The following is a 6,418-nucleotide window of genomic DNA, read 5'->3' as shown; positions in this document are numbered from 1 at the left end:
TATGTTAGTAGAATGTAAATATGCTAATTTGGGTTTTGATATATTTTTATCGTAGGAATTTGTTTCGATGTTGTTTCAAACCCCGTCGTTTTTGAGCTGCCTTGAAAAATATCTCGGTTTGAGGGGAAAGCAACCCGCAGACGTTGATGATGACATTTTCGATAACGATGAAGACGACGACGACATGATGAAGTTTTTCATGTTTTATGCAATTTTAGGATGTTTTGTCCGAATTAAACGACTAACTTTTAAGTAATGAATGTTAGTATACGAACATATAATTATTGTGTTTATGTAGTTTGTTGGGTTTATGTAGTTTGTTTGTGTGTTTTGAAAAAGTGAAAATCGGCAGGTTTTGTATATTCGTAAAAGCCGGGAAATATTGTAAAAGCAGCAAAAACATTGAAAAAAAAAGACTTCTAGCAGCGACATCATACTCATCAGGTAGACGAAGGTCTTTAACCGCGCCTTATTAGCGATGAAGTGTCGCTGCTAAAGGTCAACCACCAATAACGGTGACATGGACCAATAACGGCGACATGTGGTCAAATAGCGTCCATCAATAGCGACGATATGTCGTCGCTATTGGGCGACGATCTGGACTATTAGCGACGACAACCGTCGCCTCTATTGCCCTGTTTCTTCGTTTCAAATTTTTATGTTGTTTCAACTCCAATTTAAATACTAAACATTCCTAGTTGAAACAAGTTTCGTTTTCTCACTTTTATTTTTAGATATGTATATTTGATTTACAAAAAAAAAAAGAAAGAAAAATTGGTAGCGGAAGTGAAAAGACTAAGGGTGTAATTTTGAGCGAGTGATAAAAACATAATTTTATTTTGAGATAGAGGCAAAAACGTAATTTTATTTTAAATTAAGGACAAAATCGTAATTTTAAAACGAATATAAAACAATTTTAAAACGAATATAAAACAATAAAACTGTTGGTCCAATAGGGAAGTGCCACGCAGCTGCGTGGCACTATTCCCCCACTTCCTTTTTGTATAGGGGCAAAAGCAAAAATTATTTTGAACTGGGACCAAAATTGTAGTTGTAATATGGGGATAAAATCATAATTTTGAACCGAGGGCAAAATCGTAATTTTGAGCGAGTGATAAAAACATAATTTTATTTTGAGATGGAGGCAAAAACGTAATTTTATTTTAAATTAAGGACAAAACCGTAATTTTAAAACGAATATAAAACAATTTTAAAACGAATATGGGGTGCTCACCTAATAGGTGAGTCCCCTCTCTTACGCCAAACCAATCCTCGTGTGCCACGTCAACTCCCCTCTTAAACTCCCCTAACACCCTAAATTGATGGCGGCACTCCCCTCTTAGGTGAATTGGTTTTTTATTTTTTTTTTAAAAAAAAAAAAGAAACTTTTGATTGGTCAAGTTCTCCCTCTCTCCTCCCCCTCTCTTCGGCAGCCACTCACCCATTTCACTCCCTCTCTCTAACTCACCTAAAGGTTGGCAGCCCCCCCCCCCCCCCCCCTAATCGGTATTTTGGGTCACCGCATGGGGTTGCCGAAGGCACCCCGTGTACCCTAAGCATATGGGTTTATATAGAGAAAGTTTTAGTATAAAATTAAGAGGTTGAAAAAAGGTTATTTTTCTTCACTCTTGGCAGGTGCTTGCTGGACTCACGGTAAATGGTCTATAAATTCATCATAACCCAAAAGCAACCAATTCTTTAAATAATGTTCTAGTTGGTATTCAAATTAGAAAGTGAGATACTGCTAGAAACATACAAATGCATAAACTTTTTACTTTATTGTGATTTTTTTATTAAAGAAAAAGAAGTGGTAGTTATTCTTAAAATATACTAGTAAAAGGACCTGCGCACATAGCGAAGCGAGTACATTGTAAACGTCAAAAGGATTAGTAGCGTTAATGTGATGCGTTAACCATATGAAAACACGTATTTCAACACTATCCGATTGAACCCATTGAAAAGTATATAAGTATTTATACCGTGCTTTGACATATCTGATTGGATCAAAACATAAAATAAATGGAATTTATATCGTACACGCGTTGCGGTGGACCGCAAGTAGCGGCGTGTTTGTGAACTTAATTGCACCCGTTGCGATAGTGATATTAGAGTGTTTAAGTAACTTATAAGTAAATATATTAAAACCATATTATGGCTCACATGTTACAACTTTATAAAACTAAAAAAAAAAAAAAACATTTTAACCGAAAAGCCCTAATTAGCTCCTGCACTTTGCTGCGGAGCCTTACGTGTCAAAGGGCACGTTTGTAAAATTCAATACCAACGTTGAAACAATGCTACGAACCCGGTTATCGCTATGAAATTGATGTGGCTAGGCAATTAAAGAGAAACGTATGAAGTTGAGTAGGTTATGTTATGACAAAAAACAATTTTGAGTTGTAAACTGATTGCTACGAAACAGTAATTCGACTTTTCAACCTGCACGTTACGACCTAATGGTCTAAATAAATAAATCTAAAATAAAAACCAAACTTAAAAGGAAAAAAACCAAAGAAAACAAAAAAAAAATAGTTGCAAGTCAAATGGATCGAACGTGGACAAATACCAAACTCAATTAAAACACATAACCAATTTATCAAGGAATTAATATCTATTAATAAAGCCCTGGAAATGAATAGTGATTCTGCGTCGTTGTTTGTTCCTATTTACCTATTTGGCCGGTCATCCCCTCTTCAGACACGTGTCTTCAATCTTTTAACCCCCTTATATGCCGCAGAGAGAAAAATGGATAAGAGAGAGGGGCGGTGACCACCGGTGACCAGAGGGTCACCACCGTCACACCACCACAACGATCACCATCGGGTGTCTCTCTGCTGTGGGGTTTTCTGAGAGTGTGGAAAGACATGGTTGTTGATCTATAAAACTTGGAGCTGGCCGGAAAGACAGTGCGGTGGGATGGTTCGTTTCTCGGCTATTGGACACAAGGCGTCGCTCTACTATGTCTCCCTGTCGGCGACCGATGACCCACCCACCACCAGAGAACCGCCGCCGCTCGACCGTTTGGTTCGTTCACTCTTTCATACTTATTTCTGTATTCATGTGAGAAAATCACAAAATTTGCTATTTGGGGTTTCTTGATCTTGCAAACAAGAAATTGGGTTTGCTTAGGTTCTCTTCTTTGTAAGTGAAATATTGAGTTTGTTTTGGATTGGCGTTGAATCTTCAATTTGGGGGTAATATTTACCGCCATTATCGAAAATTTTAGGATCCGTGATCCACATAGACTGTATACAGATAAAATGATCTTCAGTTATACTCTATTAATAGAGTAATACAAATGAACGGTGGTTTTGGTCTTGGTTTGTTCTGATTGACCTATTTGGGTCGTCATCCTCCCTTGAGATGCGTGTCTTCCAGCGTACACCTTACCCATATTTAAGAAGAACGAGGGGCGGCTACCAGAGGGTCACCACCGGCGGATTCTGGCAGTCTTGGTGGTGGCGAGTTTCAACATAAAACCTTAGCCGACGTTTTAGGCGATGGGGGCTGGCATTCTTGCGAGGTTTCGGCCTTTTGTCTACCAGACAATGATGCTGGCTTGCTACATGGCATGGCAACTCCGTTGCAACCGTAGCGCCAGTGAGCGGGTTCGATAATGATGATCTTTTCGGATCTGAGTCGATTGGTGTTCGTGATTTCGTTTTTTGTTTGCTTAGATTTCCGAGATTGATTGATTAAACGATTGTGTTGGTAGTGGTGGTGGAGTTGGAACTGTATGATGAAGGTTGAGTTGGTGGTGGTCAAATATTTTGGTGTCCTGATTGTGTTGGTAGAGGTGGTGGAGTTGGATGTGTTGGTAGTGGTGGTGGTGGAGTTGTAGCTGTTTAATGTACGGGTTGTATTGATGGTGATGGTGGAACCGTTTGATGATATTCGTGGCAATCGTTTCCTTCGTATTAACGGCTGATTGACCGCATCGCGGAGCGCGGGCGAAAAAAAATCTTGCTTACATCTTTGGTGTTAGATGGTGCCGGTGGTGGTCGGCCTTGTGTTGAGGTCGCTGACACCACCTCTATCTGTCAATGTGTGGTCGGGGATCTGTGTCATGGCTGCGTAACTCGCCAAAAACCTTATTGCTGGTGCACGGTGTCGATTAAATCTTTATCTAACTCATCAAATTTTTGGTGGATATGGTTGGCTTGGGTTTGTCGTTCGTATCACCTTATATATGTCTTATGGCTGTCATGAATTCATACATATGACTCTAAATTGGATGTTGAAGTTGTCTTGGCATGGCAGGTATGGATTTTGTTTTTTTTTTTTTTTTGTGCTTTCTGTACTTTGAGAACATGAACATTGTACCAGAGAAAATTGAATAGGCCGTGATGATAATGATATATAAGAAAAACCGTCTATCTTTGTTGTTTTGGCGCGGCAAGGCAAAAGATCAAATACAAATAATCTTAACATACTAAACATACAAATTGAAGGAAAACCCAAAAAGACAAGGTGGCATTTTTGTAATTACCACCAACTATCAAAGTTACAACCAAAAATACCTAAAAAACACAATTTTTTTGAACATTTTTTATTAAAAAATCGCTACATTTCGTTAGCAAAAAAAAAAAAAAAAAAAAAAAAAATTTTTTGGCTGCTACTAAAAGTAGTGATTTTTTAATAAAAATGTTAAAAAAATAAAATAAAATAATTTGTGTGTTTTTTTTTTATTTTTTTAGATTTTTTTAGGTTTTTTGGGGGTTTAGTTTTTAGCATTTTAGCTTGGATGAGGGGGGGGGGGGTTAGGTTTTTTTTAGGTTTTTGGGGGTGGGGGGTTAGGTTTTTTTAGGTTTTTGGGGGTGGGGGGGGTTAGGTTTTTTTAGGTTTTTGGGGGGTGGGGGGGTGGGGGTTTAGGTTTTTTTTGGGGGTGGGGGGAGTGGTTAGGTTTTTTTAGGTATATTTGTAGAGTAACCTTGATAGTTATTAATAATTACAAAAATGCCACCTTGTCTTTTTGAGTTTTCCTTCAATTTGTATGTTTAGTATGTTAAGATTATTTGTATAAGAACTTTACCCGGCGTGGCAATCCGACGATTTGCAGCCACGATGAGGTAGTATATCTGAGCCTACGAATACCCATCTAACCAAATCAGATGTATTCATATTGGAAGTTCATTGTCGATGATATTGTTCTTGGTGCTTCTCTTTAAGAGATTATTTGGGTTTGTTTCTTTCTATCAGTTTTGTTGCTTTATGTTATAGAGACTTTTGAGGTTTTTGTTATGGTTATGTTGAATTAATCAGTTTAACGTGTTTTAGTTAGTGTCTTTAGTTGTCGACTTTTTGGTGCAAGTTGTATGGACATTACCTTAGATGCTTTGAAAACATAATGAACATGAACATTTTAACAGAGAAGAAAATTGAATGCGCCATGATGAGATAAGAAAAATCATCTATCCACGTTGTTATGGCGTGGCAATCTGATGATTTGCAGCCACAATGAGGTGGTATATCTGCGCCTACGAACACAAATCTAACCAAACCTGATGTGTTCATATTGGAAGTTTACTTTTGATGATGTTGTTGGTGCTTCTCTTCAAGAGATTGATTTGGAATTTGAAATTTTCTTTCTAACTGTTGATTTTTAATCCTATCATAAGAGAACTCAGAACAGTGACTTCTTGACGTGACAGTTTAATTGAATTTGTGATGACTTTTTCAAACTTTCTCCAAAATTTTAGGTGCAAGCTACAAATCCGAAGAAATGTTGTGTTCGACCTAAATATTGTGTTCGGCCTAGCTCTGGGTATGTGTTTCCTAACTTTACCTGCAATGTCAAATGTTTCTTTTGTATGCCTTTTGTTTTTATAAGAAAAACCCAACACCGTTTTACTATTGTAAATGAATTTTTTACTGCAGGTTTGTTTTTTTTTTATGGGATTTGCACCGGTTTGATAATGGATAGTTCAGGTGGGTAATTAGTGTTAGTGGTTTGATATTGGTCACTTTTAGAACTATTTTGTGTCTGCTTTAATAGAATTATAGAATATTTGGTTCTTTTTAAAAAAGTTATCTTGCTGAAATTTACAATGTGTACAAATCTGTCAAGTTGAGGAAACCAAGCGTGAGTTGCTTCAGCAATTATGGGCAAGTCTTATGATAATAGACCCTACATGTTGAATAATGCACATCAGGTGATTGTTTAATGAATACATCATCTTGTATGTTTTGCACAAATCTATTTTTTAAATCACATGATCTCCATCAGACTCTTGGTAAATAGGGGGAAAAACTCATACACCATTACAATGGATTCTCTCTAATTCAAAATTTTATAGAACGCTAAAGTATTATGTCCGTTGCTTTTGTGTTAAAAATAAATTATTTTTTTTGGTTTTAATAAAATCACCAAGTCAATCACATGATGACATACTCCATTTTTGTTTAATCCACTGAGGGA

At 37.1% G+C, this 6,418-nt stretch overlaps 1 long non-coding RNA gene across 1 annotated transcript; it reads left to right on the top strand.

Annotated features, from left to right (window-relative positions):
* The first annotated feature begins 2,709 nt into the window (after nt 1–2,709).
* On the top strand, nt 2,710–6,095 carry LOC110899689. Its single transcript, XR_002570465.2, has 3 exons — nt 2,710–4,260; nt 5,700–5,764; nt 5,878–6,095. It is a non-coding gene; the product is annotated as an uncharacterized LOC110899689 (long non-coding RNA).
* The last annotated feature ends 323 nt before the right edge of the window (nt 6,096–6,418 follow it).

Source organism: Helianthus annuus, chromosome 13 (assembly GCF_002127325.2).
Source record: "Helianthus annuus cultivar XRQ/B chromosome 13, HanXRQr2.0-SUNRISE, whole genome shotgun sequence".
NCBI lineage: Eukaryota > Viridiplantae > Streptophyta > Magnoliopsida > Asterales > Asteraceae > Helianthus > Helianthus annuus.
This window is presented reverse-complemented; position numbering and strand designations above follow the sequence as displayed.